Source organism: Phacochoerus africanus, chromosome 7, assembly GCF_016906955.1.
Source record: "Phacochoerus africanus isolate WHEZ1 chromosome 7, ROS_Pafr_v1, whole genome shotgun sequence".
Lineage (NCBI taxonomy): Eukaryota > Metazoa > Chordata > Mammalia > Artiodactyla > Suidae > Phacochoerus > Phacochoerus africanus.
The window spans coordinates 36,585,037-36,600,127 of record NC_062550.1 but is presented as its reverse complement, the minus strand read 5'-3'; the positions used below and the strand labels follow the sequence as shown (position 1 = coordinate 36,600,127).

At 39.6% G+C, this 15,091-nt stretch overlaps 1 protein-coding gene across 3 annotated transcripts in view; it reads right to left on the bottom strand.

Moving 5' to 3' along the window:
* RAP1B (RAP1B, member of RAS oncogene family) overlaps positions 1-14,746 on the bottom strand; it is a 49,547-nt gene extending 34,801 nt beyond the window's left edge. Inside the window, exons 1-2 of one of the 3 annotated variants that reach the window (XM_047787156.1) lie at positions 14,592-14,737; positions 10,065-10,118 (exon numbers count right to left, since the gene is read on the bottom strand). The gene's annotated coding sequence lies outside the window, so the exon portion shown is untranslated. Of the gene's footprint in view, positions 1-10,064; positions 10,119-14,591 lie in introns of all 3 variants that reach the window. The other 2 variants (XM_047787154.1, XM_047787155.1) reach the window with 2 other exon arrangements.
* Positions 14,747-15,091: the final 345 nt, after the last annotated feature.

Here is a 15,091-nt window from a genome sequence, read left to right as displayed (position 1 = left end):
TACCACAGCATTTGTTATCTAAAGCATACTGAGATTACTTTTCGTTAGTACTACCACGATAGCACATGGCACTTAAAGTATGTGCCTAAGACCTCACTCATATTGACAAATGAGGCAGATACCTGGGGGCAGGCCATATTTTTCCTCAAAAAGCTGCCTTGGATTTGCCTAAAGCATAAAAAATATTTGGTTAAGGCCTAAATATCTCGGGCCAGAGAGCTATGTATAATGTTAATTGCCGCATAACCAACACTTAACACAGTGTCTGGTTCTTGCCCTAGAGCAAGGGTTGGCTAACTTGAGCCCACAGGTCAAATTCCATTGTGCCTGTTTTTTTGGAAATAATGTTTTATTGGAACACAGCCATGCAACTGCTGTGGTTACTATACCATAATAGCAGAGCTGAGTCGCTGTGATAGGATAACTGCTGTAGAATATTTTATATAGCTAGCACTGTTGTCTTATACTTTTACGAAGGTGAACTGGTTGTAAAGTAATAACAAAAACCTAAAAAAAAGAAGAAAGAAAACAAACCTGAAAGGAATCTGAGAATGATCCACCTGACTACATAAGACTGTCTATCAAAAACAATAATTTTGGTCCTGGCATAGATGTTGCTGCTCTCTTTTACAATATTCAACAGGCACCTTATTCACTTAGCCAACAGATTCAGTTGTTTAAGGCCATTTATGAGGATGGTAAAACAGTGTTATCAGGGAAATCTAAGGTAAGACCCCAACATATCCCAAAACTCCATCAAATTTTACAGATAAAACTGAAAAGGGCATCTTTGGTAAAGTACATTTTTATATTTGGAGCTGAATCTGATCTATTAAATTTGTTCACTTTGATTTCAGAAGTAGTTAATATAATAAACAGTATAACATTATTCATGCCACTAGAGCTCTGCAAAGTTTCCTTTCAGATTACTTTAGAAAAATCCTTTGTTTCTTGGGCTTATGTCAAGTACTTGTACCCTAAGGAAGGCTGAAAGAGCTAGTACCTGGCATTTTCCTTTTTCTGCAAAGCAATTTATCCATCAAAATTCTTTCAGGTTTTTGTCTTTAAAGACACTGATGAATCTCTCTAAAGATAAGTGTGAATACACACATCTGTATGTCCATATAGTAAGACATTTTTAGTTAGATATTAAATTTCTATTAGATGTAGCCTGGCCCATATGGGACATACCCTGGCATGACAGGATTAAGGAGCCAGGTATAGGGTATTTGAAGAGGTGGCAAAACAAAAGCCACTGTTGGGAATGGTGGGAGGGGAGATCTCAAGGTCAGATCAAATTTAAATCTTAAGACCCAGAGGCCTAGGAGAGTTAAGTGATATTAGAGCAGTGGTTATCAGTTAACACCTCTCATTAAAATGGAGATTGTGTATGTGTATAAGTTTTAAAAAGCACCTGTGGGAATCTGACTAGTATCCCTAAGGACACAGGTTTGGTCCCTGGCCTCAATCAGTGGGTTAAGAACTCGGGGTTGCCACGTTCACCTGTAGCGTAGGTTGCAGATGTGGCTCAGATCCCGTGTTGCTGTGGCTGTGGCATAGGCTGGCAGTTGTAGCTCCAACTGAACGCCTAACCTGGAACCTCCATATGCCACAGGTGCAGCCCTAAAATAAAACCAAAACAACAAACAACAACAAGAACAGAAAACACCTGTGGAAGACACTGATAACACCTCCCGCTTTCTCCTTAAGTCAGCCCATAGGTCAGAACCTATACTATTCATCTCTCTAGCTTCCAAGAAAGTGTCCCCCTATTTAAAACAGAAAAGGAAGGTCTCTGTTGTTCCTCAGGTCTCCAGGAAATTAGTCATTTAAATAATTTACTGTTAATGTCTTAGCTTCTACATGTTACAGAAAAAAAGAAACACCATCACTCCAAAGGGATGACTATTTTTGTCTTTTCTTTTTTTTTTTTTTAGGGCTGCACCCGAGGCATATGGAGGTTCCCAGGCTAGGGGTCGAATTGGAGCTACAGCTGCCATAGCACAGCAACGCCAGATCCAGGCTGTGTCTGCCACCTACACCACAGCTCTTGGCAATGCCAGATCCTTAACCCAGTGAGAGGGGCCAGGGATTGAACCCCCAACCTCATGGTTCCTAGTCAGATTCGTTTCTGCCGTGCCAAGGTAGGAACTCCAGGGATGACTATTTTTGGAGGTAAGAAGGTTAACCAGATGTTTTACTATGTTCCAAGCTGAGCCCACATTTTCTCCAAGTCTCATGAATTTGTGATCCCAGAATTTAACACACGAAAGGTACTCAAGAATGTTTGCTAAACATTGCAGAATGAGATAACTCCATTAACTTACAGAGATATCCCCATTAGTTAGGGAAAATATCTGCTTTCATGCATTTCAAGAAACCAGAAGTGAGGCCCTTTACTACCAGCAGATAGATTAGATTCAAGTTATGGGTAAGGATTCCTGAACAAACCACACCCATTTGTATGAATGGAAGAATGCCACAAATATTTCTTTTAATACAGATACTCAGATTTTATAATACACCACCCTCCATAAGGATGGGAGAACATTCTTTAAACATAATTTTGCAGTCTATTTCAATATTAAGACTGAATTCAGAAATAAACATAGTGTCTTTCATGAGTGGAACAAAAAATATTTTATTTTACTGTTATCCTTCTAAGATTAATGACAAAGCTTAAAATGAATGCCCCCAAATGCATCTGAAACCATAATAAGAACACCATAAGTTTAAACTGTATGTTCATAATTTGCTCTTTAAAAAAATTTATTTTTTAGCAGCTAAGTTTATGCTAGCTGCTTAATGCCCACACTGGGCTTCTGCAGCTAATTGTCTTATAAAGCTGTTTTAGACTAATTTAACAGTTTTTCCTTTTATACTCTGCCCTCTTAATTTTATTCAAAGATGCACTTAGTACCCCATAAAATAAAGACCATTTAGAAAAATAAAAGGCATGCCACACTTTGGAAGTCATAAATAATACTTATATCCTATCTCGGCAATATCCAAACATAGCACATATATATCTGCATTCTTGGACATCAATACACATCAAATGAATGAATAACGGCAATGAGAACTAAAGCTGGGTGTTAATTAGGCTGCTAGAATAAGGAGAGCATACAGGGAAAACACAAAAAGGAGTCAGGCACTTCTTATAGTCAATCCTGAGTTTCAAGACAGCATTTTCAGATATTTACTTCTTTCCTTGTCAGTACCAAGTGATTCTATCAAGAATTTTAAAATAGAGATTATGTTAGTCCTATAATATTTCCATTCTAATCTTGTCTTGTGCTCTTTCCTCAGAATTAAATGTATTGTATAATTCTTAGAAATCTATCAATTGGAGGACAAACTGCAGAGGAAAAGACTTTAAAAATTGATCAAGGAGTTTCCTTGTGGTGCAGTGGGTTAAGGATCCAGTGTTATCACTGCAGTGGCTTGGGTTGCTGCGTGGTGTGGGTTCGATTCCTGACCCTGGGAACTTCTGTATGCTGCAGGTGCAGCCTGGGGCGGGGGGGAATTAGAAAAGCAATCAAGAAAATATTGTGGCTAAAATATGAGCTCTGAAGCATTGGACTTATTTTACGTGGTTCTCCCATACCCTTAAAGACTCATCACTCAGAGTTCCAGCTGTGGTGTGGTAAATAAAGGATCCAGCATTGTCTCTGCAGTGGCACAGATTCCATGGCCAGCCCAGGGTGTTGCCACTACTGTGGCACAGGTCAGGGCAGCTCAGATTCATCCCTGGCCTGGGAACTTCCATGTGCATGGTTGGAGCCAAAAAAATAAGACTCACCACTCTGAGCAGCTCCACCCTGAGACAAAAAGAATTCCTTGGCACAAACTGTTTCTAAGCTAACTGCTTCAAAGTAACATTTTCAGACCCTGAAGTTCTCCTCAAAGACACAAAGTAATAAAGAGTAAAGCTTTTCCAACCATTTCAGACCCATTTCTCACAGAAATTCTGCAATCAGAAAATCTCTGAAGAACAAAAGTTTAATTTAGTGGCAAAACTTGACTTACTGTAAGTTTTTTACATAGCAAAACTTCACCTAAGCATCAATATGAGGTTATTTATAGTTTTTATTTATACCATTTAGTGTGACTATTCATGTTTCACTTTAGAAATACTGTTTGATTACTCTTACTAAAATTCAAAACAAATCTTTCCAAAAAATTCTGAGTTCCAAAATACCTGGCAGCAAGGGTTATATAGATAAATATTAGAGACCTATTATCCATTTCAGAAACATCTATTAGAGTAAAATACTCCCTTGAACATACTCTGCACTTTCTAATTTCTGTATTGTTGTATACTCTGACTCACCGTTAGTCGAAAACCATGTACCAATCCCATCTCCTTTATAATGTCTCCTTGGATTACTAAAGTCTAAGAGTTTTCACTTCTTCATTTGATTTTATAGGCACTCATCTATATCATTCATTTGGGTGTTACTATTATTATTTTGAACTGCTATTTACATTTCATAACAATTAAATTTTCATGTCTTTGCTAAGAACCGTTTGTGCATAATTACTTGATTTAATCCTAATATACAGTAACTGAGAACAACTAGCTCTCAATTACAGGCAGTCAGACGAATGAGTCCTCAAGAGACAGATGCCCTAAATAATGAGGGATTATAGTTGGAAATAAATTTAACACTTAAAAAAATTAGCGTAAGAAATAGCTGAAGTTCCTGTTGTGGCTTAGTGGTAATGAACCCAACTAGTATCCGTGAAGATGAGCGTTTGGTCCCTGGCCTTGCTCAGGGTGTCAAGGATCTGGTGTTGCTGTGGCAGTGGTGTAGGCCAGCAGCGCTAGCCTGGGAACTTCCATATGCTACAGGTGTGGCCCTAAAAAAAAAAAAAAAAAGGAAATTTTAAAAGAGAAGTAGCTTATGACGGGAATTGATAAGAGCAAGTCATTGAACATTTTATTGCAATTAAAATAAAAGAAATCTGAGCACTCTCGATGTGTGCCAGTTACCATTTGAGAATGTGGTGGAAAAGTGACATGGTGTTCCTTCCCTCTTGAAACAAATAGCTTCGAGGGGACGACAGGATAGATAAATAAATAAAATTATTGTGATAAGAACTATGAAGGTAATAAAAAGGGCATGTTCCTTTATATAAGGTAATCAGAAAAAACTCTGTAAATGTGACATCTGAACTGAGGTCTAATGTTGAGATCGAGGCAGAACTGCGGACAGCTGAATATCATGACACACAGAAAGCAGAAATCACCAAAACTCAAAAGGTAGTAAAGGGCTTGTAGGGTCAAGATCAGAAAGAAGCCCAGTATGGCTAGAGTCTGAGCAATGGAAAGGAGGTAAAGTTGTGAAGTCATTAAGAACTGGACCTGGTTTTTATTTTAAGCCATGGTGGCACGGGTAGGGGAGAATTGGGACTGGAGGGTACTATACGATCTTACTTTTTTTTTTTTTTGGCTTTTGCCCTTTTTTTAGGGCCACACCTGTGGCATATGGAGGTTCCCAGGCTAGGGGTCTAACTGGAGCTGTAACCGCTGGTCTACGACACAGCCACAGCAACACCAGATCTGAACCACGTCTGCGACCTACACCACAGCTCACGGCAACACCGGATCCTTAAATCTACTGATCGAGGCCAGGAACTGAACCCGCAACCTCATGGTTCCTAGTCGGATTGTTTCCACCGTGCCGTGACAGGAACTCCTGATTTACATTTTTAAAAGATGACTTTGTCTTCTGGGTGAGGACTGAGGTAGAGGAGGACAAGAATAGAGACAAGTTAGGAGGCTCCTGTGGGAGTCCAGGAGAGATGACTGTGGCTTAAACAAGGGTGAAACAGCAACACAGGAGTTTAGAGCTTAAAAACAGCTTAAGAGCCATTTAATCAAACTGTCTACATAAAGGTAAGTTCTAGGAGAGGAGTTAACTTGTTCTAGGTTTCATGGCCAGTGGCAGAGAGAACTAAAGCTTAGATCACCCAGGTCAGTTATCACTACTAAACCATGCTACTTAACAGGGGGGACTCAAACTACTCAAAACTAGCACATTATTTCTCAGTTTTAACCCCTCACATTTGATGAAATTAGCTAAAATTTATGAGAAAAAATGAAATAACTAAGCGTCTAATCTGAAGATTTGGAGAAAAGTGCCTATGGGCCTCATGGAAGTAAAAACAGCAAAAGTACTTTCAACTCACACTGCATAGTGATGAAACTTTTACTCTAACACCATAATCTCTGATAGATAATATCATTTTATCCTCCACATAGGACCTTCTAGTGGACAACACGCATCAAGTGCTTTTCAAAAAGGAGTTTATCATTTTGGCTTAACCAGAACTCAGAATAGCAGTAAGGGCCCTGCTCATCAGAAAGAGAACCTCTAAATCACCATCCTCATTTTTTCTGTTCTACTTTCTGCCCTTCCACCCCGTCACTGCCTATTATCACCAACATAACTTTCTTGTAAAGAATAGAAAAACATTACGAATGTGCTTCTGTCCTCAAAAGCTTGCATATCATCCCATCTTCTCTTTGTTGAAGAATGATCAAGTAAGATGACAAGGCTCTTGGAAGGGGAAAAAGCTTAAGTACAAAAACCCTAAAATATAGGGAATTTCAAACATTTTTTAGCTAGCAACTAAAACTGCATAACCAATCATAGAAAAGGGGCAACTTTGTGACTAATTTGGATGTCCTGAAAATATAAAATATGACCTCAGTGTGTTCCTTAATTCAGAACAGTTGACCAGTTAATTATTTAATATAGGGAGAGCTAAAGCTTCTTATTAAACTGCCTCCCTTACTGTGGGATTAGCTCATAGAGGCAGGAATTCCTAATGCTATCCTGAAGTTAGCTTTTTCACTTATCCCTTCTTTATATCTCTCATGTCTTCGCTGATGCCAACCTTGTTCTTTCAAACAGTGGTGTTCAGATTCAATACTCTCTTTATTCACAGAACACACCTATTTTATTAGTTCTAGGGAAATAACTGGTGTTAAATTTCTTTTTTTTTTTTTGTTTTTTTGCCTTTTCTAGGGCCGCTCCCGCGGCATATGGAGGTTCCCAGGCTAGGGGTCGAATTGGAGCTGTAGCCGCCGGCCTACGCCAGAGCCACAGCAACGCGGGATCCGAGCAGCATCTGCAACCTACACCACAGCTCATGGCAACGCCGGATCCTTAACCCACTGAGCAAGGGCAGGGATCGAACCCGCAACCTCATGGTTCCCAGCCGGATTCGTTAACCACTGCGCCACGACGGGAACTCCTGGTTTTAAATTTCTAAGAAACTGTACAGTACAAACTATAACTTACCTTTCTTCTTTCATAACTTGAAACTTGTTACTTGAACCAAATGCAGGTGCCTAAAAATTCTTTAAAATTTCGAATGGTCCTAAGAAATGACTTTCACAAAAAGTTGTTTAACAAGGACTGCTTCAATTGATTTAAATAAACATGAAAAAGAAACAACTTTCTCCCAGAAGGTAAAAACATCCTTTGTTTCGGAAAAGTATCCAGACAAGACATCAAATTCTCAGGTCAAGGAGACATTACTAAATTTGAAATGGGTAAAAGGACACAGCTTTACTATACGAAAGCTAATACAGATCCTAAAATTGTGAATGCCAGCTATTAAAAATGTTTCATGTTATGTTAACACCTGAACACATATCCAATCTAAGGTTGGATAATCAGGTATATATAACAAGTATTAAAACCAAAAACTGACTTGAAAGATAATAATCAGCTAATCTACTACTGTGATCAAAAGCTGAATGGGCTGCTCAAAGGAAAAGACTGCAAAGAAATTAAACTTAAAATTATTATGTATTAAGAAGTTGATTCCAAGATAAAGCAAATGAAGACACTGCCTCACATTTATCTATGATTCCTATTCTTCTCTTCCCCTCCAATAAAAATGTTTAACATATTGCAAAACATGGAAAAATGAGCAATACATTCAAAAAAGGGAATAATAACCAGAGAGTTGGGAATATTTTAATAGAATTTTAGATAAATGTAGATGTTCTTCCTTGATACTACACCAAAACTCAATTGGTTGCAATACACTGGAACGGGCAACCTTATCAATAAACTTTATGTTCCCTATAACATTAAGACCCAGTGAGAACTTTGGTAGGATTTCTTATCCATGCATGATTTTGTAATATCAAGCATTGGTAATTTGGTAAATATTGGTTTAGAGTCATGCAGATCTTAAAATATTAACAGATTTCATTATATATTATTTAAAACACCATGTTCATTAATATCACCAATATCATCAGAAAAATCTTTTAAAATATTGGGAAGCTCTCAAGAACACAGTGAGTGACATAAGTTTTCCGAAATTTACATTTTCAGTTGAAAACTAGAACTGTATCATTGCTTTAAATACTGTCAACATTTTCCTTTTAAAGTAACGGGTTCACTTTTTGAGAAAATGTCAATCTAGTACCCAAGTATGAGAAGCTTTTTCAGTTTGTTAAGCATTCTTTCAAGTAAAAATGGTGTTCATGAAAAAAGTGGCTGGTTTAGCTTTCAACTCAATCATAAACGTGCTTTCCCTACTAGAGACAACCATACTTCAGTATGGCAGCAAAAAAGTGTTTTAAAGCATACTTTCTAGTTTGTCACAATATTAAAATGACGTGTACAAAGTTGAGATCTGATCAACTTTTTTTCTTACTTCTTCATTAAGAGCACTGTTTCCTTTATTTTTAGAAAAACATTTGTGCATGGCTGTGAAGAATTTGTGCAATGACTGCTAAAACAGTGTGTGCTCTGAACGGATTTATTCTAAGATGTCAAAAGTTTGTTTTGTATTTGTAGACTCCCTGAAAATGTCTAGGCAATCCTTAGAATTCCTTGGGTCATAATTTGAAAACCTCTAAGCTAGACAATTTATTTGTTAAGGTGTTCACAATCACAACTATTCTTCCTTAGTTCTTATTCATACCTTAGTAAGAATCTTAAAAACAAAGTAATCAAATCAATTTCTACTGACAATAGCAATGCTAAAGGTGAATAAAAGCTTTCTAGAACAAGAACTAATATTATATTAGCATATTCTTTTATAAACATTTATGAACAATGCTGTATTTAATCCTTAAAATCTCTAAGACTTTCTTCATTATACTTCACTATTTAGTATTTGAAACACTGTAGTGCAATATCTCAAGTTCAACAATTTCAAGAGCAGCAGAATAAAAGCTACACATATTTATATACCTTATCACTATCTTTGTTATCACTTGTACGGTACAGAATTCAAGATTCCTGAGAGATTCCCAAGTTTTGCTACAGTTACCAAGGAGCTTAATAACTTACAAATCTTTCGGCAGCTATAACTGTGTTGGCATAATGTAGTCTCACCGTAACCTTAAAATATAAGGTAACAACTGAAAGCAATATGCATACCACTTTGATACCTAAAAAGTATTAAACAAAAAGAGCTTATATTTAGTTTTTATTCCTATTAACTAAGAACCCTTCCTTTTTTTAGAATACAGTGACTTGAAAATATATTCTAATAAGGATATATTTTAGAAAACACAGATAATTAGAATTTTGCATAACATTTTCCATTTCCTGTTCAGAAGCTTTTGCCAAAAGCTGCTGTTAAATGGACAAAACAGATTTCTTTCATCTTTTTGCCCTTCCCCCAAGGCAAAGAGGAAAGCAACAAGCAGACAAAATCTACCAACAGGGCGATTAGTTCACTCTATATTTTCAAAATAAAGTTACTTAACAAAATGCTAAGTTCTATTTACTTATTTTTTTGCCGCACCTGTGGCATGTGAAAGCTCCTGGGCCAGGGATCAAACCTGAGCCAGATTAGTGACTTGAACCACTGTAGTGACAATGCCCAATTCTTAACCTGCTGTGCAGCAAGGGAACTCTGATAAGTTTTAAATAGAGGAGAGAAAACTATTACTTTATTAAAAGTACATATTTACTGAAATAAATATTCAAAGCAACTACTGAAAAACTCAGCAAGAAGCTCTGTGATACTGTAGAAGTGATGATTCCAAGAAGTCAATAATTTAAAGTGATCAAAATCACCTGTAACTGCTTTTAATGGATGCTCTCTTCCTTTAATATCTTTATTGAGTCTACCTGAAAAACAGTTAAAAACATTCAGTCTCCACCACTAGAAAAGATTAGCAAAGTATCTCATGGGATCCTAATCCAGTTTAAATTCTAAAGGTCTCAATGAAATAAATAAATAAACAAGCAAGCAAGCATCATGCACACAACTACAAAATTAGAAAATAGCATAACTACAAGAGTTAAGTTTTAGGGGAGTTCCCATTGTGACTCAGTGGTAATGAACCCGACTGGTATCTATGGGGACTCAGGTATGATCCCTGGCCTCGTTCAGTGGGGTTAAGGGACCAGCATTGGCATGAGTTGTGACGTAGGTCACAGGCGAGGCTCAGATCCCACACTGCTGTGCCTATGGAGTAGGCCTGCAGTTGCAGCTCCGATTCAGCCCCTAGCTTCATAACATCCATATGCCCTGGGTGCCGGCCATTAAAAAAAAAAAAAAGCAAGAGTTAAGTTTCAGGAACCAGCCCAATGTAAAACTGAAAATCAGATAATTTATAATCAGATAATTATTCTCTATAGTTAAAGATTCTCAATTTAAAAGAACATATTTCTAGGGAGTTCCCGTTGTGGCACAGCAGAAATGAATCCAACTGGTAATCATGAGGATGCTGGTTTGATCCCCAGCCTCGCTCGGTGGGTTAAGGATCCAGCGCTGCCATGAGCTGAGGTGGTTGAAGATGTAGCTCAGATCTGGGGTTGCTGTGGCTGGGGTGTAGGCCGGCAGCTATAGCTTCAATTTGACCTCTAGCCTGGGAACTTCCACATAGCCCGGGTGTGGCCCTAAAAAAAACAAAAGGAGAGAACATATTTCTAGTACTCAAGCACCTCATATACAATTTTAAGTGTGGTAATACTCCAGAATATTGTTCCATATATTAAAAACTAAATGGAAATTTTGCAATTCATGTTGCAAATATTTGGTAAGAAATTTAAACATTTTAAAATCTGGTACACTTCTCTAAGTTTTCATTTCTTTCTTTTACAAGCTTTAAGGCTCCTTGGAAACAGTTAAAAAAATTTGATCCGCTATTGATTTAAAGCAAAAATTATTTATAAACTGCTACTGAAATAATCAGTTGCTGCGTAGTCTTAATTTGACTAACATTGGGAATAAACACACCAGTGTTAGGAAGTATGGAAAAATGGTATTTTTGTTACTGGTGCGTTTTTAAAAAGTGATTTTTAATTTTTTAAAGGTAACACAAAAGTTCTGCCTTTTAAAGAACTTTCTTTTTTAAAACACAAATTCTATGACTAAAGGGATTGGTCTTAGAATCCAGTGATAAACTAGGTTCAAATAAAGTACAACAGATTACACAGCATGCCAGGCTTTACTGCAAAAGGATAACCTCATTCTGTTCTTTGTACCTACTGCTTCCATTGAGTTCATGAGATTTCCAAAGGACTAATAAATTAAAAGACTTAAATTCTCAAATGGTAATTAATTAGTGCTGCTCAGTACTATGGCAAAATATCTTAAGAACACTGAAAAACATTAGGCTTTCAGCACAAGGGTAAGCCACAAACCTGCTGTTTGCTAAGAAATTTGTCCAATGTTACAATGAATTACTGCATCAGCCAAAATATGTTTCTTTAACTTGGAAAGGCTAAACTTTAACATAATCTCTGAGACCATGGAATCTTCAAAAATGATAGGAGGGGAGAGGCATAAATTTAGTCACAACCTTATATGGTCTTACAAAGTTTAGGAGATATCCATCTTTATCAAGATTTTCTAGAGACTGAACATGTGACATCATTGCCATAATAGAAAAGACACCTTTTGAATATTTAGTTCATAAATACTAAATTATTCCCAGTGCCAGTCAAATCTAGACACTACAGATCAATACCTCCCCTTTAATCAATACATAACACAGAAACATATTAAGTCTTTGGGAAAATGATACATGCATATCAGTAAGATCCTGATATTCAATAATAAAACTGCCTATTTACACTGATGAAAATAAAATGACACCTTTGCAAAATCAGCCAAGTTCTTTTTGTATCAGATCCAGTTTACCTATTTAATTTCACTTAACAAATGTTGATCAAATATCTACAACCAAAGTCAGAGAAACCTGAATACAGACAGCGTCTCATCCAAATCTTAGACTATATATTTGTGACAACATGTAAAATTAGTTACTATGTTATCAGTTTCTACATAGGCTTCTACCAATCATGAATACAAAGTTCTCTTCAAACATCAGCTCTTTAAATGTTTGTTACAGGTAATCCCTAAATCTAAATGCTAAATACCAGGTGTACAGGCAAGGTTCTAGGAACTAAGATATGGCAGGGAATGAAATGGATCAAGACCCTACCCTCATGGCACTTACATTTAACAAACTGGTACTGTCTTAGTGCAAGGTACCACGTCAGTGTTTTGGAGCATACAAAGAACATAACCTGTCCACGGAATTTACAATTTAGAGGGATATAAAAACACATAATAATAACAGAAGGTAGGAAGTGATACTTGTAGAAAGAGAGATGGGTACAGGAGGGTGGTAGGGGGCAGAAAGATGAGCAATCATTTTCATGAACCCATAATACATTTAAAAGTTAATCCAGCTATTACTGGGTTCTTCAGTTGTATTCTCATACCTGGCACATTAAAACCAAACTGGATACATGTGTTTCAAAGATTTACTTTTAGCCTTCTTCAGATAAGGCAGCCTCACAATTTATTATGAATGACAAAAAGAAAATGCAAGTAAAAACACTTTTTTTCATAGTGCTGAGATCAAAAGCTTGGATGGGCTCAAATAAGACCAGCTATCATTCAGGGCTCTGTGTTCTCAAAATTATTTAATCATTCTGGGTATCAATTTCCTCTCTTAAAACCTGGTAATGAAACAACCAAATGGTCCTTCCACACTGTTTGACTAAGTAAGGTGCCCCTCTTTTTGGAGTATGATGGGACTACTATCCTCTGGAAAAGGTAATTCACTATAAAAAATGTCATTTTTTCCCTCCAAATTCTCTATAATGGACAGACTACAGTCCTAAAAGTCAGCAAGACTACTGACTAGTTACCTTATCTTTTCTAGGCCTCAGTTTCCTCCACGGTAAAATCAGAGGGTGGGACTGGATGATCTAAATAGTCTTTTCCGGCCTTAACTTAAAAAGTCCCATGACTCCATTATGACTCAAATACTATTCAAGGATCAGCTTTTAGAAGCCAAAGGAGCTTGAAGTTAAATGAACATCTCCCTTTTTTATGTTACTTCTTGCTAAGATAAGGTTTTGTCAAGTACAAGCAGCACTATAATTGCAAAAAAAGAGGGTTAAAAATGAAGTTACAAGTTGGGAACTTTGAGTTATGAGCACTTGTTCTGTATTAGATGTTATGCTACTAGCAAAACAAAAATCTAATCAGGCTGAATCAATTGAAAAATATTAAAATCACAATCTCCATTTAGTGTCAACTTTCTACCCCATTAAAAACGTGATTTCCCCTTACTGTAACATAGAACTACAGAACAAAAATGTTCTAAACTAATAAAAGGGGGTGGGGGAACAGGCAAAGGGGAAACGAATCGTCTGCTTAAATTCACCAAGGATGATCTTTTCTCCAAAAGCCATCGGTTTTTTTCGGAAGAAAAATTCAGATGGCCCGATTCTCTGGGAATAGTTTTAAAAGATTCATGGCGCTGACAGTTTTAGAATTAGACACATCGAGATGGCGAAAAAGAGGACAAACTTCCTGGATTTTCTCTCCCTCTGTAAGAGAAAGAGATTTCCTCTTGCTGACGAAGGGAAAGGCCCCTTTAACAGTTTTTCTCTACGCGAAGGCTGCTGCCAGACTAGGTGGGGCTCCCTCCGCTGCCTTCCTCCTGCCACTTCCCGCAACAAATGGAGCAAGCCAACCCCGTTTCAGGCAAACTTTTCCCCTGTCAAGCTCAAGCCCGCAGGGCGTCGGAGAGTGGTTTCCCCAGAACGCTCCTCACCCCGGCTCGGGACTAGGGGAAGCTGGGTCTTCGCAAAGGACAACTTTCTGGTTTCCGTTCTAACTTGCACTCACACCCGGGAAGGAACGGAGACGGCGAGCGAGGGGGCCAGGGCGGGGGGAAGAGTCTTCCGGGGAGCTGTACGGAACGGCGGGCAGTGGGAGAGGCTGCGGCGGCTGCGGGCAGGAGGGAGCAGGCGGGTGGGGGGGTCCTCGGGCTCTCACTTCCTCCGCCATATTTCAGACATTTGACCCCTTCCGCAAAGCGCGCTGATTCCCCGCGGCGGCCGCGGCGGCTAGTCCCCGCCGGCCTGGGAGGCAGCGCCCTCACCCGCACAGCGTCGGGCCCTCGCACCACCTGCCACGCGCCGAGGCTGCCATCGCCGCCGCCGCCCGGGCCCCCTGACCGCCGCGCGCGCCCCGCCCGGCCCGCGCCGCACCCCACCCGCTCCCCTTACCGGCGCCCGGCCCCCGCCTCGCGCTGCCGCTCCCCTCTGCAGCCACGCACGCACTATGCTAACCTCTCACGCTGTCACCGGGTCGCCGCAGCCAGCGTCGCCTCGCGTTCCCTCCGGGTCGCTGCTCCCGGCGCCACGGCGGTCCTGCTGCTGCCGCTGCCGCCGCCGCCGCTCCGGCTGGTTTACACGCCTGACTCTGGGCGAGGTTTGGCGGTGTCGCCTTGACGTCAGGCGTTCAGCCTCGCTCTCGCTTCCGTCCGCGGGCGGGGCGCGCGGGAGCGCGGCCCGGAAAGGGGCGGGGCCGAGGGCGGGGCGAGGGGAGCCGAGGGGCGGAGTCTTCCGCGGCGCCGCGGCGCAAACCGGACGCGCGCGGCGCCCTTCGCGGCATTTTCTCAGCGGCGTTTCTCTCTGTGCCGCACCGCCCCTTCGGCCTTGCTTTGGCTTCCTAGACCCTAGCGGGTTACGTTGCTGCGAGGGCCTTAGAAACCCTCCGAAACTCAAAAGGTGCATCTAAAGCAAACTGTAATCCAGTCGCCAACACTACCAGTTGGTGGTCGCTTATT